This window comes from Protobothrops mucrosquamatus, unplaced genomic scaffold (genome assembly GCF_001527695.2).
Source record: "Protobothrops mucrosquamatus isolate PMUCROS unplaced genomic scaffold, P.Mucros_1.0 scaffold3940, whole genome shotgun sequence".
Taxonomy (NCBI): domain Eukaryota; kingdom Metazoa; phylum Chordata; class Lepidosauria; order Squamata; family Viperidae; genus Protobothrops; species Protobothrops mucrosquamatus.
Window position 1 is genome coordinate 34,803 of NW_015389883.1, and position 17,470 is coordinate 52,272.

Consider the following 17,470-nt stretch of genomic DNA (forward strand, 5'->3'; position numbering starts at 1 on the left):
TCAAAAGAGTGAACAAGGGCTCAACTGTACCTTAATTCTGATTATTTCCAAACACAGTTCTGAGGATCAGGAGCTGCCGTCTGGCTTTATTTGTTTATTTTTCCTTTTCTTCCCAGCATTTTTTCCCCACAAATGCAGGTGCCACTTTTTTTTTTTTCCCCCAGATCAACCAAACGTCAATCCATCAGTTGCAACAGATATTGACTGACCAGCTCGTTGCCCAAACCTTATGAGGCTTGAAAGACAACGATCGCACCAAAAGTCACCCAGTCGCTTTTCAGGCCTAAACCAGGATTCGAACTCACCATCACCTAGTTTGTTGCCTGGCACCTTCAACCACCACATCAAACCAAGTTTGCATGGCTTAGGGCTTTCTGGGGATCAAAATAAGACTCCATCCAGGTAGTCTTCAACTTACAACAGTTTCATTTTTAAACGACCCTGAAAAAAGGTGACTTAAAGAGCGTTTTTCCACCCATTAATTATGTAACGTATGATTAAAATAATCAACCTTTCTCAAAGTAAGTTAAGCAGGGAAGAGATTCTGGAAGGGTATTATTAATGGGACCACCGCTGGAAAATATAACACATGTAAGCTAAACAGTGAAGTTAAAAAAAATAATAATAATCCAAGGCAAAGGCAACAGCATGGCAGTTTCACATTTTTGCCAAGAAAAATGTGTGGATGTCCCTAGGGATCACCATGAATCAAGCAAAGCTCACGGATATCTTTCCTTAATTATACAATAAAATAAAACTCTACAGTCCCATTAGTCAAAAGTGTTAACAAGGGCTCAACTGTACCTTAATTCTGATTATTTCCAAACACAATTCTGAGGATCAGAATGTGCCATCCGGCTTTATTTTACTTCTCTCTTTTTCCTTCCTCCATCAAAGTCCTCAACGTACAACTGTTTGGAGACCATTTAAAGCAGGGGTCTTCCAAGTTGGCCCTTTTATGACTTGTGGACTTCAACTCCCAGAATTCCTCAGCCAGCCTCCATTTTGTTTTTTAGATTTAAGACAGGGGTCTTCAAACTTGGCCCTTTTATGACTTGTGGACTTCAACTCCCAGAATTCCTCAACCAGGCACGTGTGTGCCTGGCTGAGGAATTCTGGGAGTTGAAGTCCACAAGTCAAAAGGGCCAAGTTTGAAGACCCCTGTCTTAAATCTAACAAACAAAATGGAGGCTGGCTGAGGAATCCTGGGAGTTGAAGTCCACAAATCATAAAAGGGCCAACTTGGAAGACCCCTGATTTAAAATTTCAAGGGGATTGAAAAAAGGACCCCGGTCGTCACATGGGTGACTGTCGCAGCATCCCCAAGGTCACATGATCCAAATTTGGGTATTTGGTAACTGGCATATATTTAGGATGGCTGCATGTGATCGCCACTGGTGAGCTTCTCAACCGGCTCCCGACAAGCAAAATCAATGGAAGGAGCCTGTAAATTCTGGAGTGTTGGCTATTCCTGCCAGCTTGGTGTCGTCTGCGGATTTGATGAGTTCCCCATCTATCCCCTCGTCCAGATCGTTGATGAAGTTGTTGAAGAGCACTGGGCCCAGAACAGAGCCCTGGGGCACCCCACTGCACACTTCCCTCCATGTAGATGTGGTTCTATTGAGGACCACACGTTGAGTACGGCCGGTCAGCCAGCTACGGATCCATCTGGTGGTGATGCTGCCTAATGTACATACATATACATACACACATATACATATACATATACATACAGGGGAAGAGAACCTGTGGCTCAGTGACTAAATCACTGACTAGTATGTATAACTGCCCAGGTTCGAATCCCATAAAGGGTATGGCTAACTGATGAAGGCAAAAAAGCCAGAAATGGTCTTAGTCTCCCAATTTAATTCTTTACTCTTTGTCAGAAAAAATTTGGATATACATATATACATATATATATACATACATATATACATACATATATATATACATACACAGATACACACAGTTACAAAAGCATTGAAAAAAGTGACTTATAACTGTTTTTCACACTTACGACTATCGTACCATCCCTGAGGTCATATGATCAAAATTTTAACATTTGGTAACATTTGGTATATACATACACATACACATATACTCACATACACACACACATACACACATACATATATACACATATACACACATATACATACACACACAGACACGCACACACACACATATATGGGGCAAAATTCACTTAACAAATGTCTCACTTAACACCAGAAATGCTGGGCTCAATTGTGGCCATAAATCAAGGACTACCTGTAATTTATTTATCAACTTTAGAAATTGCCCTTCTCCCACAGAGGGACTATGGGGGGTGTAGAAATACAATATCGCAATGTAACACGGTATGTAAAATTTAAATAAGAGCAAGACGTCCAAATGATAATTTGAAACAACCCCCCCCCCCCAGCTTTGCTTCCATAACACACTTCTATGACTTAACAGGCAGGCTCCCTACACATACAAACTGAGCCCTAGATTATTTAACTTGATTAAAGTCTGAAAGCTTACCTAAAATTGTGCATATTATGTAACAACTGTGCAACAAACCTGGGACTCAAAAATGTACTAAGGGCCCAGTTTCTTAGCTAACTATCTCGGCTGCTGTACAGTGTGTATATATACGTGATATTTTTTTATTTTTTACTAATTGCTTTAACTGTTTTATAATATTGAGATTATAAGCCACCCAGGGTCATCTGACAGAGAACGGTGGCTATAGAAATTGAATAGTAAATAAATACAGTGTGTAAGCCAGGGACAACAGCTTCAACAGCGAGAAACGTAACAACACAAGGATCCCATAAAATAATTTCAGTAGCTCACTATACAAAGACATCAGATGTTTTAAGCAGGTTTCCAAATCAGTTGGCTAGAAATTATCCTAGTATAGCCAGTATCCAGTCAGCTAGCACAGCAAACTCAGATCAAGGAAATTGGCTGGATCCAGGGTTTGCATTCAAGCTTGTTTTTAACATGCCTGTCAGTTTGGTTCACAAATTATCTAAAGTTAAACCATGGTTTCCAACTATGATGTCTGAGTCTGTACATTTGGCTAACATATAAACTGCTTAACATTTTAAGGTACCGTATGGCTGAACTAATTAGGTTTAATAAATCATAATTAAGTAAACTATGGTTTAGTGTATTAAGCAAACATACTGATGGCAGTGCCACGCTGCAAAAGTACAGCCCATTTAAACTATTCTAATTACCAGAATATTCTTAGAAAAAAAAGGAAGATTAAGAAAGACTCTTTAACATGCTAATTATTTCCTTGTTCATTTGTGAAGTAGTCACTTATAAATAGTAGTGTAGAAATAGTAATTTCAAAGTAATTTTTAAAAAACAAGGGCTTCACTCTTGGCAGAGCTGATTTTTAAAAAAAAATTCTGTGCATTTTTTCAACCAAGAAAATATATATGTTTTTTTTCCTGAACTCTTAACAAACCGGGTTTGGATTCCAATCCCAAAGCTTTTCTTTTTAAATGCCAAGCTCTGCAAAACTACAAGTGGGTCCTCGACTTACGACAGTTCATTTAGTGACCGTTGAACATTACAAGGGCGCTGAAAAAAGGGACTTACGACCGTGTTTCGCACTTAGGACCTTTCCCCCGTGATGTGTTCAAAATTCAAACCCGGTTCCAATTTATGACGGTTACGTGGTCCCAAGGTCACGTGACCCCCTTCTGCAACCTTTGGACCAGCAAAATCAAGGGGGGAGGCCAGATTCACTTAACAACCACGTTACTAACTTGTCAACTACAGTGATTCACTGCAGATGTTGAGACTTTAGAAAGAGTACAGAGAAGAGCAACAAAGATGATCAGGGGACTGGAGGCTAAAGCATATCAGGAACGGTTGATGGAATTGGGTTTGTCTAGTTTAATGAAGAAAGGACGAGGGGGGAATATGATAGCAGTGTTCCAATCTCTCAGGGGCTGCCCCAAAGGAGAGGGAGTCAAGCCATTCTCCAAGGCGCCTGAAGGAAGGACGAGAACCAACGGATGGAAACTAACCAAGGAGAGAAGCAACCTAGAACTAAGGAGAAACTTCCTGACAGTGAGAACAATTAACCAGTGGAACAACCTGCCACTAGAAGTGGTGAATGCTCCAACACTGGAAGTTTTTAAGAAGAGACTGGACAGCCATTTGTCCGAAATGGTATAGGGTTTTCTGCCTGAGCAGGGGGTTGGACTAGATGACCTTCAAGGTCCCTTCCAACTTTACTATCATTATATTTATTATTATTATTATTATTATTATTATTATTATTATTATTATTATTATTATTATATTTATTATTATTATTATATTTATTATTATTACTTAACAACCGTGGCGACAATGGTCATAAAATGGGGGCAAACTCACTTTAACAAATGATTCCCTTAACAGGCAAAAAGGCTCAACAGGTGAAGCTTTTCTCAGGCAGAGATGCTCGGGGGACCCATTCGGCCTTCACGGCTGGCCAAGGATATGTCATTAGGCAATTTACCCTGAGCATGTGCAGAGGGCCACTCAAAGCCACCCACCCACCCCCATCTTCAGGGGCATGGGACTACAACTTCCATGCTCCCCCGCCACGATGCCTGGGGGGTCCCTGGATTTGACGCTGTGAGGATTAGCACAGCTCCCCCCCACAATTGACGTTGGACTCCAAGGGCGAGCACCGGGATGGCTGTGGAGGATGGGAGCTGTAGTCCGCCCAAGGTTGGGAGAGCCGGAGTAGGGGCACCGGAGAGCAGGCTTCCAATCGCCCACTCCCGACGGGCCTGGGGTCCTTCCATGGGTCCTCCCGGCGACGGGGGCATCGTCGGTCTCCCCCGCCCACCTTACCTGCCGCGACGGATGAGGCCGAGTAGAGTAGGCCGCGGCCTCCTTCGCTCTCGTCGCCTAGCAACGGCGGCTGGGCCGCTTCCCGACAGAGCCAGGGCCACGTGGCGTCTGGCGGCCAATGGGCGACGAGGCTGCGGGTCAGGTGACTCTGGAAGGTCCAGGATGGGGGAAAAAAACCCCTCGTCTCCTAGCAACAGTGATGCTGGAAGGGAGGCAGGCCTGGAGCGTTCCGTTTAGCTCCCCAACCGGGCGCCCTTCAGATATTCTGGCTGCCATTATTCCCTGTGGATGAGATTGTTGCCCCCACCCCACATTTCTGGAAGGGGAAGCTGGGACCCACAACCCATTGAACTCATACAAAGCAAAGAGTTCCTACACACTGTTCCTCAACCTTGGAAACATTTAAGACAGTGGACTTCAACTCCCAGAATTCCCCAGCCAGCCATGCTGGCTGGGGAATTCTGGGAGTTGAGGTCCACCCTTCTTAAAGTTACCAAGATTGAGAAAATTAAGCTAGAGCAGGGGTCTTCAAACGTGGCTCTTTTATGACTTGTGGACTTCAACTCCCAGAATTCCTCAACCAGGCATGCTGGCTGAGGAATTCTGGGAGTTGAAGTCCACAAGTCATAAAAGGGCCACGTTTGAAGACCCCTGAGCTAGAGGATGGAAATTTGTACTGTTATAAGAGTTAGGAATGGGATTGGGGCATCCTTTAGTTAATATTTGCATGCAAAAATATCTATTTCCTCATTTGTTTAAAACAACAACACACAATCAAGGGTATGACTACTTTGCTTCACATTTGCATAGAAACATATCAACAGCCCAGTCACATCAAATCTTATGCTCCAGCAAGAACAATGGGAGATCAATTTAATATTTAATGTTTTCCTCTTTTGTCTTCATGACATTTATAAGCCATCAGAGTTGCTTGACAACGAGGTGGGAGGCATATACCTTTAATACTAATGAATGAATGAAACTAATAAAAATGAATCTAACAAAAACATTTGGCTGACTGTGTGACCAACTATAAATCTAACAAAAGAATGTTTTAATCAATTTAACCAGAATAGAGCTGGAAGGGACCTTGGAGGTCTTCTAGTCCAACCCCTTGTTCAAGCAGCACATTTCAGACAAGGGGCTGTCCAGTCTCTTCTTAAAAACCTCCTACAACTCCTGAGGGCAAACTGTTCTATTGTTTAATTGTCCATTTTGAAACAATGGATGGAAACTAATCAAGCAATCAAGGAAACTAATCAAACGAAGCAAGGAGAGAAGCAATCTGAAATTGAAGAGAAACTTCCTAACAGTGAGAACAATTAACCAGTGGAACAACTTGCCTCCAGAAGTTGTGGGTGCTCCATCACTGGAGGTCTTTAAGAAGAGACTGGATAGCCACTAGTTTGAAATGGTATAGAAGTCTAGAAGGCCTCCAAGGTCCCTTCCAGCTCTATTCTGAATTCTAAACGTATTTCAAAATTGACCAACAGCAGTGCAAGATTTGATGACATTGTTTGCACAGCTCACTTTAATGTGAGCAATTATAGCAATCGATTTGGGGGGATCGTGCTTTGCCTCGGTTGGGGTGGTTTTACTCACTGGTTGACCTGCTTTGGAAGGGATGACAGCAAGAGATGGAGGCCAGACCATCTGCCTGTCAGCCCAAGAATGCCCGTCCATTAAGGTGATGGACAAGACCCCGGTATGAAGTCACTTAGGAATGCTTTTAGAGCAGGGATGTTATTGATCAGATGAAGGTTTTAGGATCCCTTGTAAGGTCTGATTGAACCACGTTACTATGACTCCTGAAAAGCACGTTGCTTTTTTTATTGATGGTTTCAGAGTGATGCATGCTCCTGGCAATATACAGTTTCAAAATTGTATAAAAGGGGCGTGCCCCTTTGAGACTTGCTTCCGGATATTATTTGTATTTTATTTTATTTTAATTTGTAAATAGGTGTCTTATTCGTGGGCCCCTACTTGGCGTGGTTCATTGCAAGCCAGGTTCAAAAGATCTGAGCTTTCTGGGAAAGGGTTTGGCTGTGGTTTGTTTTCCCAGCATGTTTTAACATAATTTCTGAACGTTTCATTACCAAACTAGGTAACATCATGATGACGTTACCTAGTTTGGTAACGAAACTTTCAGAAATTATATTACAAGAAGCTGGGAGAACAAACCGCAGCCAACATCTAAAACCCGAGCTTCAAGTATTTTCTATTATTTAAAAGAAAAAGGTGTCTTGAAATAGATACACATCTGAATTTTAAAAACACCCTTTTTGAAAGAAAAAAAAAACAAGGAAAGGGAACTTTTTAGAGATTTGTCAAAGTAGGAAGCCTGGACAAGCCAACATTAGCAGACTGGTCCCTTCTTCGTCAGTGCAATTCCTCTTTTTTTGCTAATCCTCATTTGAGACACTTGGAACATCCGACTTGCTAATGGAGAGGATTTTTCAAATATTTCTGGAATGATTTAAGAAGTCTGATTCAATAGAATTTTTCCCTCTTGGCTAATCCACAAAGAACAGAAATAGGTATCTAAGTGTGTAAGGGTGCACTCTGCCAATCCAGAAAGATTCAAAGCGGATGTCGTCCTTTGACACGCACACACCCTGCTTATTCCAGAAACAGCTGTTTTTCCTTGCAGACACCACAACCTACGCAATAATTTGGCTTTCTGGATTTTCTTGACCCCAAAAATGTTGCTCCGGACAGCGCTGGTTAAAGCTTTAAAAAGAAGCAATGTCCCTGCGATCATCATCCGTGCTAGGCTGCATTAACAGAGGGATAGAATCAAGATCACGTGAAGTGTTAATACCACTCTACATGGCCTTGGTAAGGCCACACTTGGAATCCTGCATCCAGTTTTGGTCACCACGATGTAAAAAAGATGTTGAGACTCTAGAAAGAGTGCAGAGAAGAGCAGCAAAGATGATTAGGGGACTGGAGGCTAAAACATATAAGGAACAGCTGCTGAGATTGGGTATGTCTAGTTTAACGAAAAGAAGGGGAGACATGATAGTCAATGTTCCAATATCTCAGGGGCTGCCCCAAAGAAGAGGGAGTCAAGCTATTCTCCAAAGCGCCTGAAGGCAGGACAAGAAGCAACGGATGGAAACTAATCAAGGAGAGAAGCAACCTGGAACTAAGGAGAAATTTCCTGACAATGAGAACAATTAACCAGTGGAACTCCTTGCCTCCAGAAGTGGTGAATGCTCCAAAAACTGGAAGTTTTTAAGAAGAGACTGGACAGCCATTTGTCCAAAATGGTATAGGGCAGTGGTGGCGAACCTATGGCACGGGTGCCAGAGGCGGCACTCAGAGCCTTCTCTGTGGGCACGCGTGCTGTCGCCCCAGTCCTAGGCCTTCAGCTGGGTTTTATAAGTGAAACACTGCAGTTGTTAAATTAACAATATGGCTGTTAAGCAAATCTGGCTTCCCCCCGTTTGGATCATGTGACCACAGGGATGCTGGAACGATCTTTTAAGTGTGAACAACGGTCATAATTTTTTTCAGTGTCGTCGTAACTTTGGACAGTCACTAAACGAACCGTTGCAAAGTCCAGGACTATCTGCCACTTCAGAAACCCAGCTGCAGATTTCAGCAAGGTGAGAAAAATGAATCCATCGTGTCCCGAAGGAATCGTTATTCTCTGGTGGGTTCCAGGCGATATTTTTGGAGCCAAATCTGCCGTGCACCAGGCACGTGATTTTTTTAAAAAAAAATTTAAGCAAATTAAAATCTCCTTAAATGTATTAAATGCTGCTGTCCCGTGATGTGTGTTCTATTTCTTGGCATTGACTGAACGCGCCAGTGGAGAGAATTAAGTCTTACCTCCTCTTTCTCCAATTTGGCAGGACTCAAGGAAGAAGTGAAAAATCATAAAAGAAGCAAGATGCAAATGGTGGGGGGGGGGAATGGTGGGGGGGAGGAACCGTAGATTCGGCACAGGGAATTGGCAACCGCCAAACCGTTAACGTGATTTAGGTTTGTTTTTAAAATGGCAGCTTTCAAGCTGAGCGGAGTTGAAACCAAATTAAAGAGTTTTTAACGGCGTGGCAGCGGGATCTATTTTTCCAAATTCGACCGGCGTATAAATCGTTCCAATTCCGGGCTCCCACAAGCACTTGGCCTTCTCAGCTGGGAATGATGGAAGTTGTGGTCGAAGCCTTTTTTTGTTGTTGTTGTTGGGTTGGAGAAATTTGGTTTCATTTCGGGGCCAGGATCAAATTTTACAACTCAAAATATGCTTATTTCGAGCGGTGCAGAGAAATGTTCCTTTCGTTCCTTCCTTTGCAACTTAACGTAAGATTTATTATTATTTTTGTTTCCCAAATCCCTTCTTAAGGAGAAGCGAGTTTGGGATACACCCATCTGGGGTGGTGGGTTGTAAACTTATATTTACTGGCCCAAGGGATGTGTGCAAGTCACCTAGTAGTACAAGGCATGAAAGCTGGCTGGGTGACTTTGGGCCAATCAACCAGGCAATGGTAAGTTCTAGTCTCGCCTTAGACATAAAAGTCAACTGGGTGACTTTGGACCAATCAACTAGGTGACGGTGAGTTCTAGTCCCGCCTTAGACGTAGAAGTCAGCCGAGTCATTTTGGGACAATCAACCAGGCGATGGTGAGTTCTAGTCCCGCCTTAGACATAAAAGTCAGCTGGGTAAGTTTGGACCAATCAATTAGGTGATGGTGAGTTCTAGTCCTGCCTGAGATGTAAAAGTCAGCTGGGTGGTTTTGGACCAATCAACCAGACGATGGTGAATTCTAGTCCCGCATTAGACGTAAAAGTCAGCCGGGTGACTTTGGGACAATCAACCAGGTAATGGTGAATTCTAGTCCTGCCTTAGGCATAAAAGTCAGCTGGGTGAGTTTGGACCAATCAACTAGGTGATGGTGAGTTCTAGTCCTGCCTTAGATGTAAAAGTCAGCCGGGTGACTTTGGAACAATCAACCAGGTAATGGTGAGTTCTAGTCCTGCCTTAGGCATGAAAGGACTAGGGGGGGGAGATGATAGCAGCGTTCTAGTATCTCAGGGGCTGCCCCAAAGAAGAGGGAGTCAAGCTATTCTCCAAAGCACCCAAAGGCAGGACAAGAAGCAGCAACGGACGGAAACTCATCAAGGAGAGAAGCAGCCTAGAACTAAGGAGAAACTTCCTGACAGTGAGAACAATTAACCAGTGGAACAACCTGCCTCCAGAAGCGGTGAATGCTCCAACACTGGAGGTTTTTAAGAAGAGGCTGGACATCCACCTGTCTGGAATGGGATAGGGTCTCCTGCCTGAGCAGTGGGTTGGACTAGATGACCTCCGAGGTCCCTTCCAGCTCAATTCTGATTGTTGCGTGCGTATTCATAACCTGACACCCTTCAATCGGCCTCCGCAACGTGCTGGGTTGAAACCAGCCATCTGCTCCCCCCCCCTCTGGCGCTCAACCATCCCTCTAAGCTCGCCATTTCCTCTCCTCTCTCCTGCTCACTTCGCGGCCCAGCAGCACGCCAAGCCCTCGCGCGGAACAGCAAAGCCACAAAAATGTTGCGAGGGGGAATTATTCCTCGCACGCCTCATTGAGAACCCAGCGGGTTCCACCTCGGAAGAAGATGGCGGCTCCATCCACTCTGGCCCTGACTGGCTCTATTGTCTGCCTCCATCTCTCTCTCTCTTCCCCCTTCCACCGCGGCTTCCCTTCAAACGTTATATTATAGACCCCGGAGTTGTTCATTTTGGAGGCCGTCGGGTGCCAACCGGGAGAGAAAATATGTAAACAGACGTTAGCCGGAGGTGTGCGTAGACACGCACAAACACACACTGCAGCTGAGGACAAGCAGGAGAGGACTGCCTTTTTTCTTTCCCCCAGGTTAATTAAAAAAAAGTTATTAAAATATATATATTTTTAAAAAAAGTTGTGCATTCCAGTACAGGTAGTCCCTGACCGACAACATTTCGTCTGAAGTTGTAACGGTACTGAAAAAAGCGAGGGATGGAAACTAACCAAGGAGAGAAGCAACCTAGAACTAAGGAGAAATTTCCTGGCCGTGAGGACAGTTAACCAGTGGAACAGCTTGCCACCAGAAGCAGTGAATGCTCCAACACTGGAGGCTTTTAAGAAGAGACTGGACAGCCCTTTGCCTGAAATGTTATAGGCTTTCCTGGCTGAGCAGAGGGTTGGATTAGATGACCTCCAAGGTCCCTTCCAACTGTTATTCTTTTTTTCCTTTCTTCCTTCCTCCATCCATCCATCCATCCATCCCTCCCTCCCTTCTCCAACACTGGAGGTTTTTAAGAAGAGACTGGACAGCCATTTGTCTCAAATGATATAAGGTTTCCTGCCTGAGCAGGGGGTTGGACTAGATGACCTCCAAGGTCCCTTCCAACTTTATTATTATTATTATTAGACATGAACCTGTCAACTGAACATTCAAATTGGCTGGCGCTGATGGTTGACACGGGTTCCTACCATTATTTATTGCTACTACTACTACTACTACTAATAATAATTTTGTTAATATTATTACTTATGACCGATTTTCACACCCTATTTTCCCCAAAATAAGCCCTATCTTGATTTGTCAGGATGCTCGTAATATAAGCCCTATCCCAAAAATAAGGCCCAGTTAAGATCATCAGCCAGATGGACGCATTTAGTACCGTATTTCCCTGAAAATAAGATCTAACCGTAAAATAAGCCCATATGCATCCTTTGGAGCAAAATTTAATATAAGAACCGGTCTTATTTTGGGGGAAATACGGTAGAATGTTGCAAGCATCCCCATGATCAAAATTCACAAGCTTATAATATTATTATTATTGTGTGTGTGCGCGTGTGCGTGTGCGCGCCCAAGAAATACATTAACCCCGTTTTTGAGCTTCAAACACCTTTTTTCTCTGCTGGCAAGGGACTTTCACCTGCCTGCCCACCCGCCTGGCAAGGATTTATATAAGAAGATTTGGAGTCCAAGCCTTAGCAAACGTGGAACATCAGGGAACAGTCAGCTTTGTTTTTCTTAAAATTTCACTTTGTCAACGATAAATCAGAGAGTTGGAAAAACATTTAGCAAAGGGAAAGAGAGAAGAGGGGGGAGAAAAAAATGAGAGAGAGAGGAGGAAAGAGAGAGGAGAGAGAGGAGGAAAGAGAGAGAAGGAAATAGAGAGAGGAGGAAAGAGAGGGAGAGAGAGAGGAAGAAAGAGAGAGGAGAGAGGAGGAGGAAAGAGAGAGGAAAGGAGAGAGAGGAGGAAAGAGAGAGAGGAAGAAAGAGAGAGAGGAAGAAAGAGAGAGAGAGGAGGAAAGAGAGAGGAGAGAGAGGAGGAAAGAGAGAGAAGGAAAGAGAGAGAGAGGAGGAAAGAGAGAGAAGGAAAGAGAGAGAGGAGGAAAGAGAGGGAGAGAGAGAGAGAGGAGGAAAGAGAGAGGAGAGAGAGAGAGGAGGAAAGAGAGGAAGAGAGAGAGAGGAGAAAAGAGACAGAGGAGGAAAGAGAGAGGAGGAAAGAGAGGAGGAAACAGAGAGAGAGAGGAGGAGGAAAGAGAGAGAAGAGGAAAGAGAGAGAGAGAGAGGAGGAAAGAGAGAGAGAAGGAAAGAGAGAGAGGAAAGAGAGAGAGAGAGAGAGAGAGAGAGAGAGAGAGAGAGAGAGAGGAGAGAGAGAGAGAAGCGCAGAGTTTACTAACCAAAGGCAGTTGTTTTTTTCCCCCAAAAGTCCCGTNGTCGAAGCCTTTTTTTGTTGTTGTTGTTGGGTTGGAGAAATTTGGTTTCATTTCGGGGCCAGGATCAAATTTTACAACTCAAAATATGCTTATTTCGAGCGGTGCAGAGAAATGTTCCTTTCGTTCCTTCCTTTGCAACTTAACGTAAGATTTATTATTATTTTTGTTTCCCAAATCCCTTCTTAAGGAGAAGCGAGTTCAGGACACACCCATCTGGGGTGGTGGGTTGTAAACTTATATTTACTGGCCCAAGTGATGTGGGCAAGTCACCTAGTACAAGGCATGAAAGCTGGCTGGGTGACTTTGGGCCAATCAACCAGGTAATGGTGCGTTCGAGTCCCTCCTTAGACATAAAAGTCAACTGGGTGACTTTGGACCAATCAATTAGGTGATGGTGAGTTCTAGTCCTGCCTTAGATGTAAAAGTCAGCTGGGTGGCTTTGGACCAATCAACCAGACAATGGTGAGTTCTAGTCCCGCATTAGACGTAAAAGTCAGCCGGGTGACTTTGGGACAATCAACCAGGTAATGGTGAGTTCTAGTCCTGCGTTAAGCATAAAAGTCAGCTGGGTGAGTTTGGATCAATCAACTAGGCGATGGTGAGTTCTAGTCCTGCCTTAGACGTAAAAGTCAGCCGAGTCATTTTGGGACAATCAACCAGGCGATGGTGAGTTCTAGTTCCGCCTTAGACATAAAAGTCAGCTGGGTGAGTTTGGACCAATCAATTAGGTGATGGTGAGTTCTAGTCCTGCCTTAGATGTAAAAGTCAGCTGGGTGGCTTTGGACCAATCAACCAGACGATGGTGAGTTCTAGTCCAGCCTTAGACGTAAAAGTCAACCGGGTGACTTTGGGACAATCAACCAGGTAATGGTGAGTTCTAGTCCTGCCTTAAGCATAAAAGTCAGCTGGGTGGCTTTGGACCAATCAACCAGACGATGGTGAGTTCTAGTCCTGCCTTAGGCATGAAAAGACTAGGGGGGGGGGAGATAGCAGCGTTCTAGTATCTCAGGGGCTGCCCCAAAGAAGAGGGAGTCAAGCTATTCTCCAAAGCACCCAAAGGCAGGACAAGAAGCAGCAACGGGTGGAAACTGATCAAGGAGAGAAGCAACCTGGAACTAAGGAGGAATTTCCTAACAGTGAGGACAATTAACCAGTGGAACAACCTGCCTCCAGAAGCGGTGAATGCTCCAACACTGGAAGTTGTTAAGAAGAGACTGGACATCCACCTGGTCTGGAATGGGATAGGGTCTCCTGCCTGAGCAGTGGGTTGGACTAGATGACCTCCGAGGTGCCTTCCAGCTCAATTCTGATTGTCACCCTTCAATCGGCCTCCGCAATGCGCTGGGTTGAAACCAGCCATCTGCTCCCCCCCCTCTGGCGCTCAACCATCCCTCTAAGCTCGCCATTTCCTCTCCTCTCTCCTGCTCACTTCGCGGCCCAGCGGCACGCCAACCCTTCGCGCGGAACAGCAAAGCCACAAAAATGTTGCAAGGGGGAATTATTCCGCGCACGCCTCATTGAGAACCCAGCGGGTTCCACCTCGGAAGAAGATGGCGGCTCCATCCACTCTGGCCCTGACTGGCTCTATTGTCTGCCTCCATCTCTCTCTCTCTCAGCCCCACCGCGGCTTCCTTTCAAACGTTATATTATAGACCCCGGAGTTGTTCATTTTGGAGGCCGTCGGGTGCCAACCGGGAGAGAAAATATGTAAACAGACGTTAGCCGGAGGTGTGCGCAGACACGCACAAACACACACTGCAGCTGAGGACAAGCAGGAGAGGACTGCCTTTTTTCTTTCCCCCAGGTTAATTAAAAAAAAAGTTATTAAAATATATATATTTTTTAAAAAAGTTGTGCATTCCAGTACAGGTAGTCCCTGACCGACAACATTTCGTCTGAAGTTGTAACGGTACTGAAAAAAGCGAGGGATGGAAACTAACCAAGGAGAGAAGCAACCTAGAACTAAGGAGAAATTTCCTGGCCGTGAGGACAGTTAACCAGTGGAACAGCTTGCCACCAGAAGCAGTGAATGCTCCGACACTGGAGGCTTTTAAGAAGAGACTGGACAGCCCCTTTGTCTGAAATGGTATAGGCTTTCCTGGCTGAGCAGGGGGTTGGACTAGATGACCTCCAAGGTCCCTTCCAACTCTGTTATTCTTTTTTTCCTTTCTTCCTTTCTTCCTTCCTGCATCCATCCCTCCCTTCTCCAACACTGGAGGTTTTTAAGAAGAGACTGGACAGCCATTTGTCTCAAATGATATAAGGTTTTCCTGCCTGAGCAGGGGGTTGGACTAGATGACCTCCAAGGTCCCTTCCAACTTTATTATTATTATTATTAGACATGAACCTGTCAACTGAACATTCAAATTGGCTGGCGCTGATGGTTGACACGGGTTCCTACCATTATTTATTGCTACTACTACTACTACTAATAATAATAATTTTGTTGATATTATTACTTATGACCGATTTTCACACCCTATTTCCCCCAAAATAAGCCCTATCTTGATTTGTCAGGATGCTCGTAATATAAGCCCTATCCCAAAAATAAGGCCCAGTTAAGATCATCAGCCAGATGGACGCATTTAGTACCATATTTCCATGAAAATAAGATCTAACCGTAAAATAAGCCCTAATGCATCCTTTGGAGCAAAATTTAATATAAGAACCGGTCTTATTTTGGGGGAAATACGGTAGAATGTTGCAAGCATCCCCATGATCAAAATTCACAAGCTTATAATATTATTATTATTGTGTGTGTGCGCGTGTGCGTGTGCGCGCCCAAGAAATAAATTAACCCCGTTTTTGAGCTTCAAACACCTTTTTTCTCTGCTGGCAAGGGACTTTCACCTGCCTGCCCACCCGCCTGGCAAGGATTTATATAAGAAGATTTGGAGTCCAAGCCTTAGCAAACGTGGAACATCAGGGAACAGTCAGCTTTGTTTTTCTTAAAATTTCACTTTGTCAACGATAAATCAGAGAGTTGGAAAAACATTTAGCAAAGGGAAAGAGAGAAGAGGGGGGAGAAAAAAAACGAGAGCGAGAGAGAGGAGGAAAGAGAGATGAGAGAGAGGAGGAAAGAGAGAGAAGGAAAGAGAGAGAGGAGGAAAGAGACAGGAGAGAGAGAGGAGGAAAGAGAGAGAGAGGAAGAGAGAGGAGAGAGAGAGGAGGAAAGAGAGAGAGGAAAAAGAGAGAAGGAAAGAGAGAGGAGGAAAGAGACAGGAGAGAGAGAGGAGGAAAGAGAGAGAGAGGAAGAGAGAGGAGGAAAGAGAGAGAGGAGGAAAGAGAGAGGAGGAAAGAGAGAGAGGAAGAAAGAGAGAGGAGAGAGGAGGAGGAAAGAGAGAGAAGGAAAGAGAGAGGAGGAAAGAGGGAGAGAGAGAGAGGAGGAAAGAGAGAGAGGAAGAAAGAGAGAGAGGAAAGAGAGAAGGAAAGAGAGAGAGGAGGAAAGAGGGAGAGAGAGAGAGGAGGAAAGAGAGGAGAGAGAGAGGAGGAAAGAGAGAGAGGAAGAAAGAGAGGAAAGAGAGAGAGGAAGAAAGAGAGAGAGGAAAGAGAGAGAAGGAAAGAGAGAGAGGAGGAAAGAGAGAGAGGAGGAAAGAGAGGAGGAGGAAACAGAGAGAGAGAGGAGGAGAAAAGAGAGAGAGGAGGAAAGAGAGAGAGAGGAAGAGAGAGAGAGGAGGAAAGAGAGAGAGGAGGAAAGAGAGGGAGAGAGAGAGAGAGGAGGAAAGAGGAGAGAGGAGGAAGAAAGAGAGAGAGGAAGAAAGAGAGAGGAGGGAAGAGAGAGAGAGGAGGAAAGAGAGAAGGAAAGAGAGAGAGGAGGAAGAAAGAGAGAGAAGGAAAGAGAGAGAGGAGGAAAGAGAGAAAGTAGAGAGAGGAGGAAAGAGAGAGAGGAGGAAGAAAGAGAGAGAGGAAGAAAGAGAGAGGAGGGAAGAGAGAGAGAGGAGGAAAGAGAGGAGGAAAGAGAGAAGAGGAGGAAACAGAGAGAGAGAGAGAGGAGGAAAGAGAGAGAGGAGGAAAGAGAGAAGAGGAGGAAAGAGAGAAGGAAGGAGAGAGGAGGAAAGAGAGAGAGAGAGAGAGAGAGAGAAGCGCAGAGTTTACTAACCAAAGGCAGTTGTTTTTCCCCCCCAAAAGTCCCGTCCGAACCGAGAGAAAAGAAACGCCGGACCTTTTTTTTTTTTTTTTTTGTGCCCTTCGGTGGGGTTTTTTTTGGTGTTTTTTATTAATTTATTTCAAAAAAACCGGTTTCTCGTGAAAGAGTAGGCTAAGGAGAAGAGCGGTCGTCCTCGGGTGGAGCGGTGGGCCGGCCGGCCAGCGGAGAAGCGTTGGCTGGGACATGCGCTGAGTGGCGGCTGGCCACCCTGGCTTCCTCCCGGGGGGGCTCCGGAACGCCGGGACGCTGCGCCAGACTCCCTGCTTGAGGGCGGCCCGTCTGGAGGAGAAAGGAGAGGAGGCAGGTCAGGGGCTGGCAAAGAGGCCGGTGAGGCTGGTGTGGCTGTGCGGAAACGATTCGCACAGCTCGGTTGCAGAAGCTGTGTGGTTCCTTCTTGGGCTAGTGGCCGTCTGATCCAGAGGCCCCCCCCAAACCTTTCGGGCACCAGGAATCACCGGTTCCTTGGAGAGAGGTTTTTCCCCGGAACCAGGGGGGTGTGTGGTTTTGTGTGCTGCCTGTATCCCGCGGATGGGGCTTTGCTTGTTTGTGCGGACCGGTTGCTGGCAGGCCGTGGCCCGGTGCCGGTCCACAGACCAGGAGGTTGGGGACCCCTGGTCTAATCCAAGCAGGGACCCTTAAACAAGCCCTTTGCGTCCAAGTCTTGCTTTAGCACTGATGTTGTTCCCTAGCTGGGCAATGAAACGTCTGCAAGGAAAGAAGCAAGCGCAGAGAGCACCAAGGAAACTGATCACTCTTCTCTCCCTCCCTCCCT